Source organism: Bubalus bubalis, chromosome 6, assembly GCF_019923935.1.
Source record: "Bubalus bubalis isolate 160015118507 breed Murrah chromosome 6, NDDB_SH_1, whole genome shotgun sequence".
NCBI classification, from domain to species: Eukaryota; Metazoa; Chordata; class Mammalia; order Artiodactyla; family Bovidae; genus Bubalus; species Bubalus bubalis.
Window position 1 is genome coordinate 38,711,387 of NC_059162.1, and position 24,970 is coordinate 38,736,356.

At 35.4% G+C, this 24,970-nt stretch overlaps 1 pseudogene; it reads left to right on the top strand.

Moving 5' to 3' along the window:
- The first annotated feature begins 17,224 nt into the window (after window positions 1-17,224).
- LOC102388976 lies at window positions 17,225-17,644 on the top strand (annotated as a pseudogene).
- Window positions 17,645-24,970: the final 7,326 nt, after the last annotated feature.

Below are 24,970 nucleotides of genomic sequence, written 5' to 3' on the forward strand. Positions count from 1 at the left end.
GAATAAAAATGCTGAAATTTAGCTATGACTTATATTCTCCATTTATTGTTAATAAAATAATTATGGTCAAATTAAAATGCTACATTATATTCTCAAGTTGATATGATTTATACCTTATTTTCCACCTGTTTGAGAAGAAAATCACATAAGTGTTAAGAAACATGGAACATTCCAATTCTAATAGTTTACAAGAGAGGTATTTAGAACTAGTGCATTAAATGTAAGTTCTGTAATTCCCACTCTGGGTATCAGAACCACAATAAGAAGCATGTGAGATTAAATTGTATGTATTTTAATTGTATAATAGTTCTTTTCTGATACTGCACAAACTATTTAACCATACCAATTTTTCAGTAAGTTTAGTCTATCATAAATATCACAATATCACCTTAAAGCTTTTTAAAGTTTGCACATAAATGGCACTCACATAATCTCATTTTTATATAATTTTAACACTCTGAGATTCAGAGTTATTTCTGTAATATCCATTTTGTAGACAAGAAAACCATTGCCTAGAATTTAAATGATAGGATTGAGCTGCACATTTAATAAGTTACAGTGTTTTGATTAAACCCAAATCTTCCAATTCAAAGTTTTGTGAATCTCTCCTCTGTTCTACTTTATGTTTCCTTTGATATCTCACAGAAACTTGAGTAATCACTGTCAACAGCACAGTACATTAAACACTCATGCTATTCCTCAATGCGACTTTAATGAAAGCAAATGAAACAGGACAGGTTTAGCTGGTAACATCATCATTTTTAACAGCATTTTGGAAATTTTAATAAAATTTAGCCAGGACATGGAAGCAACCTAGATGCTATATAGAATGAATTGGGGAAAAGGCAATGGCAAGCCCTCCAGTACTCTTGCCTGGAAAATCCCATGGATGGAAGAGCCTGGTAGGCTACAGTCCATGGGGTCGCTAGGAGTTGGACATGACTGAGCGACTTCACTTTCACTTTCATGCACTGGAGAAGGAAATGGCAACCCACTCCAGTATTCTTGCCTGGAGAATCCCAGGGACGATGAATGGATAAGAAAGCTGTGGTACATATACACAATGGAGCATTACTCAGCCATTAAAAAGAATACATTTGAATCAGTTCTAATGAGGTGGATGAAACTGGAGCCTATTATACAGAGTGAAGTAAGCCAGAGAGAAAAACACCAATACAGTATACTAACACATATATATGGAATTTAGAAAGATGGTTACGATAACCCTGTATATGAGACAGCAAAAGAGACACTGATGTATAGAACAGTCTTTTGGACTCTGTGGGAGAGGGAGAGGGTGGGATGATTTGGGAGAATGGCATTGAAACATGTATAATATCATATATGAAACGAGTAGCCAGTCCAGGTTCGATGCACGATACTGGATGCTTGGGGCTGGTGCACTGGGACGACCCAGAGGGATGGTATGGGGAGGGAGGAGGGCGGAAGGTTCAGGATGGGGAACACGTGTATACCTGTGGCGGATTCATGTTGATATGTGGCAAAACCAACACAATATTGTAAAGTTAAAAAATAAAATAAAAATAAATAAATTTATATTTTGATCTTTGCATGTACAATTATGATCATTTCATGTTTATCTTCATTCTGTTTTTCTCTGGGCTTCCCTTGTAGCTCAGCTGGTAAAGAATCCACCCATAGTATGGGATACCTGGATTCGATCCCTGGGTAGGGAAGATCCCCTGGAGAAGGGAAGGGCTACCCACTCCAGTATTCTGCTTTTTTCTATATGAACAAGACTAAATTTTATTCTTTTACCATCTTAATTAAGAATTCCAATTCATTCTGCTGCTGCTGCTAAGTCGCTTCAGTCGTGTCTGACTCTGTGCGACCCCATGGATGGCAGCCCACCAGGCTCCCCCGTCCCTGGGATTCTCCAGGCAAGAACACTGGAGCAGGGTGCCATTTCCTTCTCCAATGCATGAAAGTGAAAGTGAAGTCGTTCAGTCATGTCCAACTCCTAGTGACCCCATGGACTGTAGCCTACCAGGCTCCTCCGCCCATGGGATTTTCCAGGCAAGAGTACTGGAGGGGGTTGCCATTGCCTTCTCCCCAATTCATTCTATATAACATTAATTATAAACTTCTTATACTATCTTCACATTTACAAGCATAGAATTTATTGACAAAGTGTTGTTAATATTCAACCCTTATTTCCCCTGATCTTCCTAAAATCTTAATTTATAACATATTTTTTCTAGATTTCTACTTATTTACTCTCCTATAATCAATTATCATCCACATAAGGCAAGTTCCTTTGTTCTCTGTTCCAAATTGTTTTTGTTAATTCTGACAGACAACTGTGGCATTTCCTTAGTGGAAGTTAGAGAGTGGTGGAGGTGAAGGAGAAATCTTTCTCTGCCACTGCTGTAAAGAAACATTGATTCCTGCTATTACTCTAACTGAAGTCTAGAAAATCACGTATTCCTGTATTCCTAAAACCCCTCAAGATGATTGTGGATTTTATTTATCCACATTATATAAATATAATGATATTTATCATTATATTCAATATTGAAGACAACTGCAATATTCGGGGAGTAATATTAAAATTATCAATACACTGAAAAAATGAATTGTGGCAGGAATTTAGGTCTGGAGATTCTGAGCAAAAAATCAATTTTTTTAGAGCTAAAAATAACTACCTTTACCCTTAGTGTACCTTACTGTATAACCCGCTTTACTTTTTTAAAAATACCGTTTATTGTTTTAGCATAGTGTAAAATTTAATTACTCATTGCACTAGTCTATCATTGCTAGAATAGTTTCCATGACTACAATAATGAACTATATAACTACAATAAATATTAATTATTTTGTATCATTGCTATTTACCAGGTACCTAGAATTGTGTTCAGTACCCAGTAGATTCTCAATAAACATAGATTAAATAAATAAATTAATGAAAGAAAAGTTTCCTTTTGGATCTTTCCTTGTTTATAGAAACCTCTGGACAACCAGCCCCAAATTGAAGCAATAGCCTTTATCCTTTCCCACTGCTTCCAAGGATTAAATCATAACTTTATTATAATTTTTAGGTTGAACTTACACACACACACACACATGAATCATTCTTCCTTTAGACTTATATTTCCTTGATTATTTATTAAACTGGTCTATATAAGAGATACAGTCTTTCTCAGTATGTAAGACGTATCCTTGCAATAGCAGATGCTCCATTTTTTAAAGTGTTTTCAAGACTTGCATGAAGGACACAGGCAAATCTAGCAGTCATTCTCAGGCAATTTTTTATAATTTGTTTAAAACGTTCATTGAGAAAACACCAGTGAGGTGGAAGAATCTAATAAGAATATTAAATACAAGCTGACTTGAATTTTTAGGACACTGTATTTTGGATAATGAACCAAACATATAATTCTCATATGCATAATTAGAAATCGATTTATTGATATCTCTTATAATTAGTTTTGGCAAAGAATAAAATGACCTTTAAAAGAGTTATTAACCAAAAGCACAGGAAATGATTTAAATTAAGACATGCTTTTTATTTAGATTTATATTTAGAAATGCTTTGTATTTAGAGGAGTATATTTAGACAGACACCAATTCTGTACAGTAAAATACAGGAATGTGTTTCTTACTAGTTTATGCAGTAATGTGTTTCTTACTAGTCTTGAAAAAAGATGGCACATCTGCAAAAGTAAATGAGAACTAGTGTGTACAGATCTACATTTATTATACTCATTTTGATAGCAGCCTTTTTTCTGTTGAAATATAACTGCTTTACAATGGTTGTATTAGTTTCTGTTGTACAACAACATGAGTCAGCCATATTCATACACATATCTACTCCCTCTTAATAAACTCAACAATATCATTATTTTTCTATTAGTCCCTCTGTACATTAGAATTGTTACATAAATGACACAATTCCTCTAACCACCCCAATAATGAGGGGACTTTCTAGATAAATAAATAGAGACCGTTATCTATATTATTCAAAAACACTAATGTGATGCTTTCATTGTATGTTACATTTATGTCACTAAGTTATTTTAATGTAGGTGACACTGTATAAATCACCTATATGATATAAAACTTAGTAACTAAGTCAGATGACAAAATAAAACAGTGTTAAGATGTCTGATCTACTGGGGATGTATTACTGACTTTGTTTCAGTGGGACTACAAAATTAAAGGTAACAGAGTAATGAGGGGTTTATGGTCTTATAGGGAATGATGAAGAAACCATAACACTTGTTAGCCTTAGAAGTCATTAAATAATTTCATCATTAAAGGGAATAATGATGAGCAGGCAGAGAAGAAAAAGTCATTGCAAAAAGAAATATTAGCCTCTATATATTAGAAAGGAGAAAGGCAAAGGAAATATAAATTTTAAAATGTGAGGAATGACCTTAACCTGGAGTTTAAATTCGATCTAAAAAAATCAAATACAATAGGATGTAATCTATGGAAGAGTTGGGAGACGGAGAAAGTAAGGATGGTTCAAGTTGGGGCAAGTGGCATGGGGTTGCTACAGGCAAGAAATATTATTTCAGCCTCAGGCATTTTGAACTGATATCCAGGTAAAGAAAGAAAATCTAAGGTCACTGAGGTATATTATTAAAGTTTTGAGAAGGAACTGCCAAAAATTTCAGATGACTTGGGTATTAAGAAACTGACTGGCTAATATTTGTTATAAATTGGAGATCAGTATTATGAAATACAGGTTGCATCTTAGTGTATAATTACATGCAGAGTTTGAGTGATGAGAGTAAAGCACAAAATATATTGAATAAGCACTTTTTAACTATATAAGTGAATTAAATAACTATAAATCTAGCAAGAAAATGTTACATAATTATCATTATTAGATATAGTTTCAAGATTATCTAGTAAATGTATTTTTTAACTTTTAAAATTAATTTATTTTTAACTGGAGGATGATTGCTTTACATTTTTGTGTTGGCTTCTGCCATATAGTAACATGAATCAGTCATAGGTATACATATGTCCCCCTTCCACTTCCCATCCCATCCTACCCTCTAGGTTATTACAGAGTACCAAATTTGAGCTTCGTGCATCATACAGTAAATTTCTATTGGCTATCTAATTTTACATATGGCAGTGTATATATTTCAATCTACTCTCTCAATCATCCCACTGTCTTTTTTCCCCCTGTCCACAAATCTGTTCTCTATGTCTGTGTCTCCACCGCTGCTCTGCAAAGAGGTTCATCAGTACCATCTTTCTAGATTCCATATGTATGTGTTAATATATGATATTTTTCCCTCTTTCTGACTTACTTCACTTTGTTTAATAGGCTCTAGATTCATCTACCATACTAGAACTGAGTCAAACACATTCATTTTATGGCCAAGTAATATTCTATTGTATATATTACCACTACTTCTTTACCCATTTATCTGTCAATGGGCATCTATGATGCTTCAATGTCCTAGCTATTGTAAACAGTGCAGTGATGAACAGTGGGATGCAGGTGTCTTTTTCAAATATTGTTTCCTAAAGGTCTATGCCCAGTAGTGGGATTACTTGGTCATACGGTAGTTTTAGTACTAGATTTTTTTAAGGCATCTCTATATGTTAAATTTATTAAAATGAACTTATGAATAACCTATTATGTGAACATTTCTTCAGTCTACTTATTTAAAAAGGTGGCATAAATATTATTTAACATTCCCTCCCAAACATCTGTAGAATTTTCTCAGAAATTTGTAAAGGGACAGTACTAAAAATATAAATTAGTTACAAGTTTTTAAATATTAATATGTGAAATCTAAGGTAAACTCTTTATAAGAACAGTCATTTTTCTAAAGCCATGGCTGTTTTTAAAATGCTGTGGCGGATTCATTTCGATATTTGGCAAAACTAATACAATATTGTAAAGTTTAAAAATAAAATAAAATTTTAAAACAATAAATAAAAAATAGAATGCTACATTTTCTATTAATAACATGAGAAACTTAACGAAACCCCAGTACCTCCTCTCATCGTATATAGCATATTCAGTTCAGTCACTCAGCTGTGTCCAACTCTTTTGACTCCATGGATGGCAGCAAGCCAGGCCTCCCTATCTATCACCAACTCCCAGAGTTTACGCAAACTCATGTCCAATGAGTCAGTGATGCTATCCAGCCATCTCATCCTCTGTCGTCCCCTTCTCCTCCTGCCCTCAATCTTTCCCAGCACCAGGGTCTTTTCAAATGAGTGAGCTCTTCATATCTGGTGGCTACTGTATTGGAGTTTCAGTTTCAACATCAGTCCTTCGAATGAACACCCAGGACTGATCTCCTTTAAGATGGACTAGTTGGATCTCCTTGATGTCCAATGGCTTCTCAAGAGTCTTTTCCAACACCACAGTTCTAAAGCATCAATTCTTCAGCACTCAGCTTTCTTGCTAATCCAACTCTCATATCCATACATAACTACTGGAAAAACCATAGCCTTGACCAGATGGACCTTTGTTGGCAAAGTAATATCTCTGCTTTTTAGTACATTGTCTAGGTTGGTCAGAGCTTTTCTTCCAAGGAGCAAGTGTCTTTTAATTTAATGGCTGAAATTACCATCTGCAGTGATTGTAGAGCTCAGAAAACTAGTCTGCAACTGTTTCCATTATTTACCCATCGATTTGCCATGAAGTGATGGGACCAGATGCCATGATCTGCGTTTTCTGAATGTTGAGTTTAAACCATTTTTTTTTAAATAGTTAATCGTGAACTACTTCCCTTTCTCTTTTCTCACATCTTCCTTCCAAGATGTTATTTTTTTTTAATTTTATTTTATTTTTAAACTTTACAATATTGTATTGGTTCTGCCATATATCAAAATGAATCCGCCACAGGCATACATGTGTTCCCCATCCTGAACCCTCCTCCCTCCTCCCTCCCCATACCATCCCTCTGGGTCGTCCCAGCGCACCAGCCCCAAGCATCCAGTATTGTGCATCGAATCTGGACTGGTGACTCATTTCATACATGATATTATACATATGTCAATGCCATTCTCCCAAATCATCCCACCCTCTCCCTCTCCTACCGAGTCCAAAAGACTGTTCTATACATCAGTGTCTCTTTTGCTGTCTCATACACAGGGTTATCATTACCATCTTTCTAAATTCCATATATATGCATTAGTATACTGTATTGGTGTTTTTCTCTCTGGCTTACTTCACTCTGTATAATAGGCTCCAGTTTCATTCACCTCATTAGAACTGATTCAAATGTATTCTTTTTAATGGCTGAGTAATACTCCATTGTGTGTATGTACCACAGCTTTCTTATCCATTCATCTGCTGATGGATATCTAGGTTGCTTCCATGTCCTGGCTATTATAAACAGTGCTGCGATGAACATTGGGGTACATGTGTCTCTTTCCATTCTGGTTTCCTCAGTGTGTATGCCCAGCAGTGGGATTGCTGGATCATAAGGCAGTTCTATTTCCAGTTTTTTAAGGAATCTCCACACTGTTCTCCATAGTGGCTGTACTAGTTTGCATTCCCACCAACAGTGTAAGAGGGTTCCCTTTTCTCCATACCCTCTCCAGCATTTATTACTTGTAGACTTTAGGATCGCAGCCATTCTGACTGGCGTGAAATGGTACTTCATAGTGGCAATCAGAGCAGAGAAAGAAATAAAAGGAATCCAAATTGGAAAAGAAGAAGTAAAACTCTGTTTGCAGATGACATGATCCTCTACATAGAAAACCCTAAAGACTCCACCAGAAAATTACTAGAACTAATCATTGATTATAGTAAAGTTGCAGGATATAAAATCAACACACAGAAATCCCTTGCATTCCTATACACTAATAATGAGGAAAGAGAAATTAAGGAAACAATTCCATTCACCATTGCAACAGAAAGAATAAAATACTTAGGAATATATCTACCTAAAGAAACTAAAGACCTATATATAGAAAACTATAAAACACTGGTGAAAGAAATCAAAGAGGACACTAATAGATGGAGAAATATACCATGTTCATGGATCAGAAGAATCAATATAGTGAAAATGAGTATACTACCCAAAGCAATTTATAGATTCAATGCAATCCCTATCAAGCTACCAATGGTATTCTTCACAGAGCTAGAACAAATAATTTCACAATTTGTATGGAAATACAAAAAACCTCGAATAGCCAAAGCTATCTTGAGAAAGAAGAATGGAACTGGAGGAATCAACCTGCCTGACTTCAGGCTCTACTACAAAGCCACAGTCATCAAGACAGTATGGTACTGGCACAAAGACAGAAATATAGATCAATGGAACAAAATAGAAAGCCTGGAGATTAATCCATGCACATATGGACACCTTATCTTTGACAAAGGAGGCAAGAATATACAATGGATTAAAGACAATCTCTTTAACAAGTGGTGCTGGGAAAACTGGTTAACCACTTGTAAAAGAATGAAACTAGACCACTTTCTAACACCATATACAAAAATGAACTCAAAATGGATTAAAGATCTCAACGTAAGACCAGAAACTATAAAACTCCTAGAGGAGAACATAGGCAAAACACTCTCTGACATACATCACAGCAGGATCCTCTATGACCCACCTCCCAGAATATTGGAAATAAAAGCAAGAGAGGCAGGTCAGGTGGTCTGGTATTCCCATCTCTTTAACAATCTTCCACAGTTTGTTGTGATCCAGAGAGTCAAAGGCTTTGGTGTAGTCAATAAAACAGAAGTAGATTTTTTTCTGGAACTTTCTCGCTTTTTCGATGATCCAACAAATGTTGGCAATTTGATCTCTGGTTCCTCTGCCTTTTCTAAACCCAGCTTGAACATCTGGAAGTTTACAGTTCACATAGTGTTGAAGCCTGGCTTGGAGAATTTTGAGCATTATTTTGCTAGTGTGTGACATGAATGCAATTGTGCAGTAGTTCAAACATTCTTTTTGACATTGCTTTCTTTGGGATTGGAATGAAAACTGACCTTTTCCAGTTCTGTAGCCACTGCTGAGTTTTCCAAATTTTCTTACATATTGAATGCAGCACTTTCACAGAATCATCATTTAGGATTTGGAATTCCATCACCTCCACTAGCGTTCATAGTGATGTTTCCTAAGGCTCACTTGACTTCACATTCCAGGATGTCTGGCTCTAACTGAGTGAGCACACCATCATGGTTATCTGGGTCGTGAAGATCTTTTTTGTACAGTTCTTCTGTGTATTCTTGACACCTCTTCTTAATATAATCTGCTTCTGTTAAGTCCACACAGTTTCTGTCCTTTATTGTGCCCAACTTTGTGTGAAATGTTCCCTTGGTGTCTCTTATTTTCTTGAAGAGATCTCTAGACTTTCCCATTCTATTGTTTCCTCTATTTCTTTGCACTGATCACTGAGGAAGGCTTTCTTATCTCTCCTTCCTATTCTCTGGAACTCTGAATTCAAATGGGTATATCTTTCCTTTTCTCCTTTGCCTTTAGCTTGTCTTCTTTTCTCAGCTATCTGTAAGGCCTCCTCAGACAACCATTTTGTGTTTTTGTACTTATTTTTCTTGGGGATGGTCTTGGTCACTGCCTCTTGTTCAATGTCACAAACCTCCATCCAGTTCTTCAGACACTCTGTTTATCAGATATAATCTCTTGAATCTATTTCTCACTTCCACTGTATAATCGTAAGGGATTTGATTTATGTCATACCTGAATGGTCTAGTGGTTTTCCTTACTTTCTTCAATTAAGTCTGAATTTGGCAATAAGGAGTTCATGATCTGAGCCACAGTCAGCTCCTGGTCTTGTTTTTGCTGACTGTATACAGCTTCTCCATCTTTGCCTGCAAGGAATATAATCAATCTGATTTCAGTATTGACCATCTGGTGATGTCCATGTGTAGAGTCTTCTCTTGTGTTGCTGGAAGAGGGTGTTTGCTATGACCAGTGTGTTCTCTTGGCAAAACTCTGTTAGCCTTCACCTGCTTTGTTTTGTACTCCAAGGCCAAATTTGCCTGTTACTTCAGTTATTTCTTGACTTCCTACTTTTGCATTCCAGTCCCCTATAATTAAAAGCACACCTTTTGGGTCATTAGTTCTATAAGGTCTTATAGGTCTTCATAGAACCATTCAGCTTCTTCAGCATTTCTGTTCTGAGCATAGACTTGGATTTCTATGATATTGAATGGTTTGCCTTGGAAACAAACAGAAATCATTCTATCGCTTTTGAGACTGCACCCAAATACTGAATTTTGGACTCTCTTGTTGACTACGATGGCTACTCCATTTCTTGTAAGGGATTATTGCCCACAGTAGTAGATATAAATGGTCATCTGAGTTAAATTCACCCATTCCAGTCCATTTTAGTTCACTGATTCCTAAAATGTGGATGTTCACTCTTGCCATTTCCTGTTTGACCACTTCCAATTTGCCTTGATTCATAGCCCTAATGTTTCAGGTTCCTTATGCAATACTGCTTTTTATAGCATCAGACTTTAATTCCATCTCCAGTCATATCCACAACAGGGTGTTGTTTTTGCAGTGGCTCCATCTCTTCATTCTTTCTGGAGTTATTTCTTCACTGATCTTCCATAGCATATTGGACACCTACTGACCTGTGAAGTTCATCATTCAGAGTCCTATCTTTTTGCCTTTTCATGGTATTCATGGGGTTCCCAAGGCAAGAATATTGAAGCGGTTTGCCATTCCCTTCTCCAGTGGACCACATTTTGTCAGAACTCTCCACCATGATTCATTCATCTTGGGTGACCCTGCACAGCATGGCTCATAGTTTCACTGAGTTAGATAAAGCTGTGGTCCATGTGATCAGTTTGGTTAGTTTTCAGTGACTGTGGTGTTCATTCTGTCTGCCCTCTGATAGATAAGGATAAGAGATTTATGGAAGCTTCCTAATAGAACGACTGACTAAGGGGGAACCTGGGTCTTATTCTGATGGGTGGAGCCATGCTCAGTAAATCTTGAATCCAATTTTCTTTTGATGGTCAGGAGGATGTTCCTTCCCTGTTGCTGACCTGAGGCCAAACATGGTGGAGGTTATGAAGATAACGGTGACCTCCTTCAAAAGGTCCCATCCACTCAGCACTCAGTGCCCTTGACCCTGCATCAGGCCACCATCGACAGACACCTCCGCCCGAGACTCCTGGACACGCATGGTCAAGTCTGGGTCAGTCTCTTGTGGGATCACTGCTCCCTTCTCCTGGGTCCTGGTGAGCACATGGTTCTGTTCGTGCCTTCCAATAGTCTGTTTCCCCAGTCCTGTGTAAGATCTGGTGGCTCTATGGTGGAGTTAATGGTGACCTTCAAAAGGGCTTATGCCATACCCAGGTCTGTTGCATCCAGAACCTCTGTCCTGCCTTAGGCCACTGCTGACTCTTACCTTCACAGGAGACAATCAAACACAGTTCTTGCTCAGTCTCCATGGGGTCTCTGGATCCTGGTGCACGCAAGGTTTGTTTGAGGTCTCTGAGCATCTCTGGAGGGTAAGGGTTTTGATTCGAATGTGATTTTGCCCCTCCTACCATCTTGCTGGGATATATAATATAATAACAATGTACATCAGGCTTCCCTAGTAGCTCAGATGGTAAAGCATCTGCCTACAGTGCAGGAGACCCGGGTTTGATCCCTGGGTTGGGAAGATCCCCTGGAGAAGAAAATGGCAACCCACTCCAGTATTCATGCCTAGAAAATCCCATGGACCAAGGAGCCTGGTGGGCTACAGTCCATGGGGGTTGCAAAGAGTCGGACATAACTGAGTGATTTCACTTTTATAACAATGATTCTGGCTCATGCCAGCGTTTTAGACCCTGTTTCATTTTCCCCAGTATTTAGGTATGTTTAACTATTGTTTACTTTTGTTTTTTAATTGATTCTGGTTCAAGTTTATGTTAATCAGTCTAAAGCTGAAAATTTCTGATCTGACTTTCAGACTTAGTTAAATCAGCAACTAAGAGATAACAGTGTCATGCATTAACTCTGTGGAGAGCTCTATAAGTAGGCCATTTTTTTATACGAAAAATTTTAGGGAGTTCCTTCTTTTTCTTACAGTTTCATCTATGCAAGTGAATGAGCAAGTGAACGAGATTCTAAAATAGTTAAACCTAACAGATCTACAGGTACCAGACAATAGTGATTTTTCTCCCTTCTGGAAATGAGAACAGTATAACCCAATACTACATATAGCTAAAATATCCAGTGGGATAGTATCATAACTGCATGGCTGTTATGAGTTCTAGTCATTTGTCTTTGTGGGCCCCTTTCTCAGTAAACATATATATATATACATATATGTGTGTGTGTGTGTGTGTATATATATATAATTTATATTACTGTGCTGGTGTGAAGGTGAATATAAGCCAGACAAGATTCATTGCTATATGTTTATTATTTTTTTTATTTTTATTTTAAAAAATATTAAAATGAAAACATTTCCCTAGGCCCCAACAATACTGTAGAATCTGGGCACTATGCCACCTATACCTCACAGATAAGTTAGTCTTGGTGGGTAGACTGTTCCTCATGTAGTACAAAACACTAAGTTTCCTAACACAAGACCCATGCCACGAATCTGCAACACTGATGTCTGCAAAGAGTCAAATGAAATATCATTCAAGAAGATGAAATATAATGAAGAAAAATAATCTCACATAACATGAACTTTCAAACAAAAATCTTCGAGCTCATAAGCTTTCAAACAAAAATTACCATTTTTAACAGAAAATGCAAAAAATTAAGGATACTGAATATCAATAGATGGAAATATTATGCAGCTTTCCCCAGAGGACCATGAATATAGTTGCTGACATCTAAAAGTATGAAGAGCAGAAACCCTGCAATGAATAAAGGAATTTGTTAAATAATGTGGTAAATATATAACAGATGACACCCCAATGTGTCACACTTAGTATACTCCCTGGAGTACAGGTGGAATCTGTGACTTGCTTCTGAACAACAGAACTTGACAAAGATAATGGGATGTTACTCCCATGATTATGTTTCTCATGTAAGACTCCTAGCCACTGGAGAGAGAGACATAGGGATAGAGGTATTCTGTTGGCCTTGAAGAAGTAAGCTCCCATCTTGTAAAAGTATTCGTGAAGATCCTTATGGCAGGGAACGGTGGGCAGCTTCCAAAACCTAGTGGAGCCCACAAGTCAACAATCAATAAGAATTTGAGGACCTCAGTTAAAAAGTCATGAGGAAATGAACACTGACAGCAACCTAAATAAACCTGGAATCCTATTTTTCCCCAGTTAAGTTACCAGAATAAAATGCAACCTGGCCCACACCATGACCATAGCCTTTTATAACCTGGAGCAGCATCCAGCTAAGCCATGCCAGGACTCCTGGTTCACAGAAGCTGTGACAATGAATGTGTGTTTTTTTTCAGTCAGCAGATTTTGATAATTCATTAAATAGCAATAGAAAAAATATACAAATAAGAAATGATAAGTATGAAAAAATATGATTTGAGACACAAAATATTCAGGTGTTCAAATAAAAATTATCTCACACACAGTTAACAAACAGAACAAATATTAGATACAACATATCTAAAAAAAGATTTAGTGAGTTGGAGAATAAACATAAATAGACTGAAGTGATGCATGCAGAGAAATAACTGTGGCTAGAATGAGTAGCTCCATCACATATTTAAAAGAAGTTATTAAGGAAGGGAATACTGACAATGAGGATAAAGGAACATTTGGAGACTATTTAAAGATAAAGGGAATATCATGATTAAATATTTTTAGCACCAAATAATGTTTGGATCCTCAGACTAAAAGCATCGCCAGGTTATATTAGCAGAGTTGAGTAAATTTTAGAAAAATCATCAATTAGACATTGCATACTGCAGTGTAGAACATCAAGAAAAAGACAAATATCAAAATAAAAGAGAAAGACTGATCTGGAAAAGTACAACAATCAAATTAGCAGATATTTTATAAGCAGGAATGAATCAGTAAGCAGTGGAGTCATAGCTTCAGAGTAAATGGAAAACATTGATAAATTGGCATTTAGTTACTCTCTACTGGCGCTCAAGTGAAAGGGTACACTGTCAACATTTTAGGGAAATGATGCAGAAATGTATTATCTAGAGACTCTCAGTGAATAGATTACTAAAGACTATCATTCATTACAATGAGAAATTAATGCAGCAGATAAATTAATCCAGGTATTTTAAAAGGGACAAAGGAAGCTAGGGTGAACAAAGAAATTTATATAGCAAATCAGAAAGTATGAATAATATTTATTGTAAACATCAAATAAGTAAATAAATAATGCAAATTTTCTATTCAAAGCAAATTAGAATTAAAAATATAGATACAAATAATACAGAAAAGGGGACAATAAGTTCAAAGAGAAACCATTCCACTGATTTTATTTCTTATCCTATAAGAGGCCAAATATTCTAATTAATTTTAATTGGAATTAATATATCAATGGTAAAATATTAAATGTGCTATGTAAAGAGTACCATGTATATTTTATAAACGATTAAAGAAAAAAACTCTATCAACCCTACAAAACTAAGAAATTTGAAAAAGTAACAAAATGCACAGCAAACAAAAAACATAATTTCAGGTGATAGTAACTGCAATATATGTCTATAGTCACTATAATCACATGTTAATCTCATCTATTAAAAATGAGAGCACTTCTCTTGTAACTATGTACTGTTTTGGCTAATAACACTAAGCACACCTTCACAGAATATGTAAAAATTCATGGATGAAGGAAGCTACACCTGAAAAAGAGGAATCTCCCTCCAAAGAAATTTCTTATACGTCAATATTATAATTAAAAAATGAACTTAAGGCAAAAATATCAAGTAGACAATATATACTACAAAAAGTAAGGGTACACAAGCAATATTTTAAAAGAGTCATATACACCTAAGTGTCTACACAGGTGGCTGGCTCAGTGGTAGAGAATCTGCCTGCCAATGCAAGAGACACATTGAGTTTGATCCCTGGATTGGAAAGATACCCTCAAGGAGGAAATAGCAACCCACTCCAGTATTCTTGTCTGGAGAATCCCATGGACAGGGAAGCCTGGTGGGCTACATACAGTCCAAAGGGTGGCTAAGAGTCAGACATGACTGAGCAATTGAACATATACATATGTAATTAACATAAAGTCAAATTATATAAAGAAAAATACAGATAAAACAAAACCCACAAACTTATAAGAAATTCACAAATCCATAAATGTAATAAAAAATTAAAGCATATCCTCTCAGCCCCAAATTATTTCATATATAAAGGACCAGTATGACATAATTTATATGTTATCATATGCCTAGAAACTGTATTAATAGATTTAGGAATATAATTTGCAATACTACCTTTGAGTCCCAATTTTATCAGATGATGGAAGTGTACAATCTAGAAAGCATTTTTTTTTGCATTTAACAAGAATAAGTAGATATATTTTTTACAGACATATTTATGCAACACCAAAGTTTTAACATCGGCCAATATAAGTTTTCATATACTATAACAATTTAGGAAGAATAAAATTGAATGAGTTTTTAATTAAGAATAATAATCTCCAAATTTAACCTTGAATATTTAGTATCCAATACCATTCCCCAAATATGATTAACTAACATAATCAACTGCATTATCAATTACTTTAAAGGCAAAGGTAATAGTAGTGTTTTAGTGTGCTATAATCCTGCTATACATTAGACTTAACTTTTCAGGGAAAATTTAGGGCATTAACAAACAATATGCCAACATGTGAATAAAGCCCATGAGGTAAACTCTGAGACAAAAACATCCTGGTGGTAACACAAATGTTTATATCCCATGTGAATCATCAATTTCAGAGACAGAAAAGATCTCTGTGGGAGATAAATACCTTCCAGCTACCTGTATATGGATATTTTTCAGCAATACAGCATATTAAATAAAAATGACTAGTCAGGACTCCCACTACACAAAGGAAAATTTAAAAGATAAACTCCAAAGAAATAACTGAAATTCCTACCATTTGAATGATCCAGAACGTCTCTATGTTTAACAGAGAGATCCAAGCACCTAGGAAAAAGATGACATCATATATAATCATTTGTTAAAGTATTTTCAAAAAATTAGACAATAGAGCCAATCATATTTCAGGCAAAGTGGGTTTATTAGTTTTAATGTGAGAGTTGTAATAAAGTTGTCATATTATTGGGACATTAGGTCATAAGGAGCTAAGGAAATGGTCCATGGTAAGGAGTGTTCTTAATTCAGTATTAGACTAAAGTAAACAAATAATTCTATTCACAGGGATAAAAAGACAATAACTGATGTGAAAATAATAAAAAGAAAGTGTTATCGTTACCATCTGTATGCGAGACAGCAAAAGAGACACAGATGTATAGAACAGTCTTTTGGACTCTGTGCGGGGGGATGATTTGGGAGAATGGCATTGAAACATGTATAATATCATATAAGAAACAAATCGCCAGTCCAGGTTCGATGCAGGATACAGGAAGCTTGAGGCTGGTGCACTGGGATGACCCAGAGGGATGGTATGGGGAGGGAGATGGGAGGGGGGGTTCAGGATTGGGAACACGTGTACACCCGTGGCAGATTCATGTTGATGTATGACAAAACCAATACAATATCGTAAAGTAAAATAAATAAATAAATAAATAAAACACTTGTTCAAAAAAAAGAAAGTGTTAATAATATTATGTGTTATTCTGCTTATTTTTATCAAGTGATTAAGTTATTTTCATATAAGCTTACCGAATACTTGAAGATTTTTTACCCACGCATATATGGTCAATTCATTTATAATGAGTAAAGACTATACCATGGAGAAATTACAGTCTCTTCAGTAAATGGTTCTGGGAAAACTAGAGTTACATGCAAAAGAATGAAAGTGGATGACTATCTTACACCATACTCAAAAAATTAGCTGAAAATGAATTAAATACTTAAATGTAAGACCTGTAAACATAAAATTTCTAGAAGAAAATGTGGACAATAAGCTTCTTCACTAGGCCCTGGTGATGATTTTTTAAATCTGATAACAAAAGCAAAAGCAACAACGACAAAATAAACAAAAAAGCAGTAGTACATCAATTTAAAAAGCTTCTGCACGGCAGGAAAAAAAAAAAACCCATCAATTTAAGAAAAAGAAACCTGACGAATGAGATAAAATTTTTGCTAATATCATATGTGGTAATGGGTTAATATCTAATATATATAAACAATTCATAAGATCCAAGAGCAAAACAACAGTAACATCAACAATTTGATTTAAAAAATATGTGTTCTGGGGGACATTGTGATGAGGCCAAAGCTGTGGACATCCCCCACATGGACAACAAGGCACTGAAGAAACTCAACAAGAATAAGAAATTGGTCAAGATGCTGGCCAAGAACTATGATGCCGTTTTGGCTTCAAGAGTCTCTTATCAAGCAAATGCCACAAATCCTGGGTGTAGACCTGAATAAGGCTGGCAAGCTCCCTTCCTTGCTGACCCAGAATAAGAACATGGTGGCCAAAGTTGATGAAGTAAAGTCCAGGGTAGTGGTTGCTGGCCACATGAGGATGACAGATGAGACTGTGTACGATATCTACTTCACTGTCAACTTCCTGGTGTCACTGATCAATAAAAATTGGCAGAATTTCCTCCAGGCCTGAACATTAAGAGCTCCTTCAGCAAACCTCAGCATCTATACTAAGGCACAGTGTACTAAGTACTAAGCACCTGTACTAAGGTACTAAGCTTAATAAACCATACTTGCACCATTTAAAAAAAATAGCATAACTCTTGGGTATTTATCTGAAGAAAATAAAAACACTAACTTAAAAAGATCTATACGTCCATTACTAATTGCAGCATTATTTACAATAGCCAAGACCTAGCAACAATCTAAGTCTCCATCAATAGAGGTATGGATAGACATTTTGACAACAATATTAGTCATAAAAAAAGAATGAAATCTTGCTGTTTGCAACAACATGGATAGACTCTGAGGTAATTATGCTAAGTGAAATAAATCAGAGAAAGATAAGTACTGTTTGATTTCATTTATGTATGTAATCTAAAAACAAACACACAAAACCAAGCTCACAGGTACAAAGGACAGGCAGGTTATTCCAAGAGGATGGGGGTGGTGGTGGTGGGAGAAATATGTAAAGGGGGTCAAAACTGTAAACTCTCAGTTATCAAGTAAATAAATCATGGGGAATTAATTACAGCATGATGACTATAGTTAACAATACTGCATTACCTATTCAAAAGATGCTAAGAAAGTAGTATTATCACAAGGAAAAAATTTTTGGTGACTATGTAAGGTGACAAGGTAAACTAGACTTACTGTGCTGATTGTTTCACAATGTATACAAATATTGAACCATTATTTTGCATGCCTGAAACTAATATTATATGTCAATTATTCCTCAATAAAAAATGAGGTTATAAACATTAAAAAGATTTTTTTCCTCCAAAATCTAGATGGAGAACTTAAATATCAGAAATTATTGCCTATGTTCACATGAGCATTCATTGAGAGAACTGAGATTCCAATCCAGGTACATTTGGTCTCAAAGCCTGATTTATCTGCAAGGATACCTGATACTTCTCCAAAGAAACTGGTAAGTGATACAAGGTAACATACAATCTAGTTCCTGGATTTGAAAAAGAAATCAGGTCTTATGAATTGTGTTAGTCTGATGAAAAATTGCTATTGTCTTTTCCAAAGTTTTTTTGAAATGTTTTCTAACTGAGGGAATAAGATGATCAATAATAAATTAGTTAATAACAAAGATTTTTATAAAAATTGATTGAAAATGTTTATTTCAGTTCTTACTATTAATTTACTGACTGTTCTATATTAAAGGATGAGAAAGAAAAATAAGCATAAGAGAAAACCTTGCAGAAATATCAGTTGAGGATGTGAGTGATGGATTAGATAAGTGCACAGATTACTTTTAAGTTCTTTTACTTACCAGTGAGAAACAGCCTGGTCCTTCTCAAGATTCCTAGTTTCTAAATTCTTAATTATTCATAATTGTACCAGTATGAAATATTTTATGGGCAAATAATATTAAAGTGTTGAGTATGTGGGTATCTCTCTATATACAGATTTTTACATTTGAACAGAAACTGTTATATATCTACTGAGCATGAATAATTCACATGAGGGCTCTAAGTCTATTTTCTTTGTATTTCCAACAATTTACTTCCTTTTGGTGACACTAATAAGTCAACATGGAGAGGGCCTGGCATCTTAGTTGCTCCTCTGAGAAAGGAAACCCTTCTAACTTTAAAGGACAATGTATTCATCTGGAATTCTTTTCATTTATTATTTAAATGCTCGCTAGAACAATCCATAAATTCCTTTATTTGATAAAATATCAGGTTAAGAATAGCTGGGGAGGAATTTTTCACTTCAACTTGAATAATTGTGGGAAGACAGCATGACAGTAGTAGTTTAAATGATACATCTAAATTACTGTCCTTTAGAGAACTGTGGGAGGAATTTAAATTACAAAACAGACAACAGCTAAGCAGAAGCCTCCCTCAGTTTATCTAAGGTCCTACTGAGAATTCACTTGTCATGCATCTCATGCTATTTTTACAATGACAAACTATGATGCTGAGTTATACATTTTTCGTATAATTGCATTACTCTATAGGACTGTGAAATAATTAAAAGGACAAATAAATAATGCTATATGAAGCAAAAAAAGAAGGTAGTTCTTCTGAGTTTTTAAAAGAAAAATTCATGGTAATGCAGGAATTAGGTACGCACACAGGCAGGAAAAAAACATAAAATCACCTTTGTTAAATACCACAGAGTATAAGAACTATCATGCTTACCATAGTGCAATTTCAGTAGAGTAGTGTAATAGTTATAATGGAAGACAGTAAACTATGAAATCTCCTCTGGATCTATCTCTTATCATATCCTTTCTGTTTTTTTTTTTTTTTTCCCTTTGTTTCATACATCCAGATTTACCCAGATAACTAAAATCTTGGCTCACACTCACACAATCTCTACTCGAGATTGGCATATTTATTTAAAAACTACTAAAAAAAGAAACCCCATAGAAGACCAAAATAACAAACGAGGCACTTCCAATTTGTACATTTAGACTTAAATTTATTTTTTGTTTTGTTCATGTAAGATAAAGTCACATAACAAGCATATATACAGAGGAATACAAACATGAAGTGGAGGCTGCTTTAACAGACTGACAGAAAACAGGCACTGATAAATGTGCAAATACGTATCTTGGACACAGTCTATAATTTATCTGTGGACAAAGCTATTAAAACACACACACACACACACACACATTCCAGCAATAGTTGCTAGCAGAAGTAATGCCTAATTACCTTTTGTAATCTGTATGACATTTGCAATATGAGCATCTAAATAGCCCTATTCTGGCTAAGAACTGTCTTATCCAAGAACTGACTTGGATATTTATCTCAGATTGTTTTCCTCTAATTAGCTTATCGACAATAAACACATATCCACATGTCCTATCATCCAACCATGAAATGCATGAGGAATGAAGCAGGCCCAAGCCAAACAGCAAGAGCTGAAATCAGCAAAAGTCAGTTGCAGGAGAAAAAAGCATGGTAAATGCTCATTGCAGATCCCTTACTATTTGGAGACAGATAACATCTCAGGCAGCGAGCTTAGTAAACATCAAGGCCACTGAGTAAACTATTGCTATCAAGAATCTTAAAGCTCCTTATAAGGTTTGATGAGTGTAATGGTCAATCAGTGATTTACTCTCCATTTCATTTTAAGCAATCATACTTATTCAAAATTACAAACCAAATTTTACATCATCCTATATAATTTACATTTATCAGATTTTTTTTTTCATTTATCAGATTTTTTAAGGACCTTTTTGGGTGTAGTTTTAGGTTCACAGTAAAACTGAGAGAAAGATACAGGGATCTGAACCTATATTGACACATCATTATCACCAATCATGGTTTACAGTAGGTTTCACTCATGGTGTTATACTTTCTTGGCTTTGAACAACTGTAGGGGTGGCATGTACCCACCATCATATATATATACATTACTTCCACTGCCCTAAAAATCTTCTACAGTTCAGCTACTCATCCTTCTCTCCCCCTAATTCCTGGCAACCAATTATCTTTTTACCATCTACACAGTTTTGCCTTTTACAGAATGCCATATGGCAAGAAACATGTAAGAGATTTTTTTTAAAAATAGGCATATAGTTGATTTACAATGTTTTCTTAGTTACAGGTGCACAGTAAAATCAGTCAGTTATATATACATATACATATATATACACACACACACACACACACTCTTTTCAAGATTCTTTTCCTGTATAGGCCATTACAGAGAATACAGATTATTTTAATGGAAAAAAATATTTTCCTACACTTTAGCTTCCTAATCTTATTCCTTTGAGTCATTCTTAAAGCCAACCACTATCATAAATTTGGATGCATAAGGACATTTAAAGTATGTGCCAAGTTGCTTCAGTCATGTGTGACCCTTTGTGACCCTATAACTATATAGCCCATCAGATCAGATCCGATCAGTCGCTCAGTCGTGTTCGACTCTTTGCCACCCCATGAATCGCAGCACGCCAGGCTTCCCTGTCCATCACCAACTCCCGGTGTTCAGTCAGACTCACGTCCATCGAGTCAGTGATGCCATCCAGCCATCTCATCCTCTGTCGTCCCCTTCTCCTCCTGCCCCCAATCCCTCCCAGCATGAGTCTTTTCCAATCAGTCAACTCTTTGCATGAGGTGGCCAAAGTACTGGAGTTTCAGCTTTAGCATCATTCCTTCCAAAGAAATCTCAGGACTGATCTCCTTCAGAATGGACTGGTTGGATCTCCTTGCAGTCCAAGGGACTCTCAAGAGTCTTCTCCAACACCACAGTTCAAAAGAATCAATTTGTTGGCGCTCAGCCTTCTTCACAGTCCAACTCTCACATCCATACATGACCACAGGAAAAACCATAGCCTTGACTAGACGGAACTTTGTTGACAAAGTAATGTCTCTGGCTTTTGAATATGCTATCTAGGTTGGTCATAACTTTCCTTCCAAGGAGTAAGTGTCTTTTAATTTCATGGCTGCAGTCACCATCTGTAGTGATTTTTGGAGCCCAGAAAAATAAAGTCTGACACTGTTTCCACTGTTTCCCCATCTATTTCCCATGAACTGATGGGACCGGATGCCATGATCTTCGTTTTCTGAATGTTGAGCTTTAAGCCAACTTTTTCACTCTCCACTTTCACTTTCATCAAGAGGCTTTTGAGTTCCTCTTCACTTTCTGCCATAAGGGTGGTGTCATCTGCATATCTGAGGTTATTGATATTTCTCCCGGCAATCTTGATTCCAGTTTGTGTGTAGCCCATCAGGCTCCTCTATTCCATGGATTCTCCAGGAGTGGGTTGCCACTGCCTTCTCCAAGGGATCTTCCCAACCCAGGGATCGAACCTGCCGCTCTTATGTCTCCTGCACTGACAAGCAATTTCTTTACCACTAGCACCATGTGGGAAACCCCAAGGTGTTTAATATTTATGTGTACAGATAAATAGATAACATGTTTAATAATTTAATTTTTAACTTAATTTCCCAAAATTATATTTTCTTGAACCTTGTTTTCCATGGGACACTCTTAGCTTTGAAAACTATCCATAAAGAATAAATACATAAAAATGTAACCAGTTCCATACTAATGGATGGGGTTCCCCTGGTGGCTCAGTAATAAAGAATCTGCCTGCAATGCAGGAGACCTTGGTTGGGAAAATCCCCTGGAGGAGGGCATGGCAACCCACTCTAGTACTGTTGCCTAGAAAATACCATGGACAAAGGAGTCTAGCAGTCTGCAGTCCATAGGGTCACACAGACAGACATGACTGAAGCAATGCAGCAGCATACTAATGGATACTTCCATTCCTTTTAAAGCTTTATGACTACCAAAAAAGTGAAATGCTTACCCTTATGTTTCCTTATTTAAATACATGAACTGTCTCTAGCATATATTTGCAATTTGAATCAGTATATGGAGATTTGCACAACTGCAAAGTAACACTAAATATTTCAGCATCCAATGTAATTTTCTATTAATTGATGACATGTTTAGACTTTGCTTAATAGTTACTTTCTTATTATTCTACATTTTCAGTCAGAGAATATGTCTTTCAGATGTTGTGTCTTACTTTAGTTAATTTCAATGATTTTTATCAATGCTCGATTTATAGTGATTTTTTTGACAAAAGTTCTACAATATATTTAAATTAATTTAAACTAATTAAATTAAATTAAAATTAATTGTATTCATTATTTAAATCTTCTGAATCCTTAGAAAAATGACACCTATATCAGTTTCTGATTAAGTCCTTTTAAAATCTATCACCATCTTTTCATGGATCTTTCGGTTCATGGAGTTTCGACTATGTCTGTCTTTTTTTTTAAATTTTTTAGGTAAATAGAAGTTTGTAACAGCTGTGTCTTCTTCACTGGCTGTCTTATTTTATGGTTTTCCTCTGCATCTATATCTCTATGAACTCTTTTCCACTTAAGTGCTATGAGTTTATGTCTACTGGATTGTTACAGCAACTTTCATTGATCCAAGCTCATTCTTACTAGTTAGTTCAGTAATTGTTCAATTTGTACCAATACTAATTCACAAATGGTCCATTAGTTTAATAAACATTTCTCTAAACTTATTTTATGTAACACATTGGTTTTAGTTAACAAGATTTCATTTTTTTCTTCATGATGGAAAGTAAAAAACTGTTCAATTTATCTATGGAGACTTGCTGTTTCTGCTAAATATTTGGGAGTATAACGAGAAAAAGACTGAAAAGTATGTGGCAAATTTAGCTAAACAATAATACTTATTTTTAATATTTTTACAACATTATTGTTAAACATACAGTTTCTATAACTAGATATGATCATAAAATTGTTTATATTAATTGCATTCTGGAAGATATTTTCATAAGTGCTTTATAAATATGTGTCTTTATGAAAAAAATATAAACTGTATTCCTCAATTCCATATCTCTTCCCTTTAGTTTTCTAGTGTGGCACTAGAAATTTTATTATTTAGTTAACTGTGCAGACAAATACTTTTAGTTATACTCCTCTCTATGAAGGCAGATTGGTCAACAAAATATTGTATCTAAAAGTAAAAAGCATTAGACCCAAATCAATCATTCACTGGATAGATTATCTAAAAATAATCTATTTGGTGATTTGTTTGGATATGTCTTTGAATTTTCCACATATATTTTTCAGTTATTTATTATTTAGCCTTTATCCTTTATTAAGATTAGAGATATAATTTTTTCACATATGTGTAAGTTTTATATTTGACAAAACTGGGCATAATTAATGAGAAAATAATAATTTTGTTATAGGATGGGCTTTCCATCTGCCTGCCAATGCAAGAGACACAGGAGACGTGGGTTTGATCCCTGGATCAGGAAGATCCTCTGGAATAGTTCATGGCAACCACTCCTGTTTTCTTTTTTTATTTTTTTAATCTAAGGTATCTTTAATATTTTTTTATTTAAATTTATTTATTTTAATTTGAGACTAATCACTCCCATTTTTTTACCTGGAAAATTCCACGGACAGAGGAGTCTGGCGGGCTACACTCTGTAAAGCTGCAAAGAGTCGGACGTGACTAAACACATATGCTGAGTATGTCTTTGATTTTGAATTTTACACATACTTTTTCAGTTATTACTTAGCATTTACCCTTTATTAAGATGAGAGAAATAAATTTTCCTGTAAGTTTGATATTTGAAAAATCTGAGTATAATTAATGAGAAAATAATAACATATTATATGATGGGCTTCCCTGGTGGTTCAGATGGTAAAGAATCTGCCTTTAATGCGGGAGATGTAGATTCAAACCTTGGGTTGGGAAGATCCCTTGGAGAAGGGAATGGCAAGCCACTGCAGTATTCCTGTTTGGTGATATCCATGGACAGAGGAGCCTGGCAGGCTACAGTCCATGGGGTCGGAAAGGTCAAAC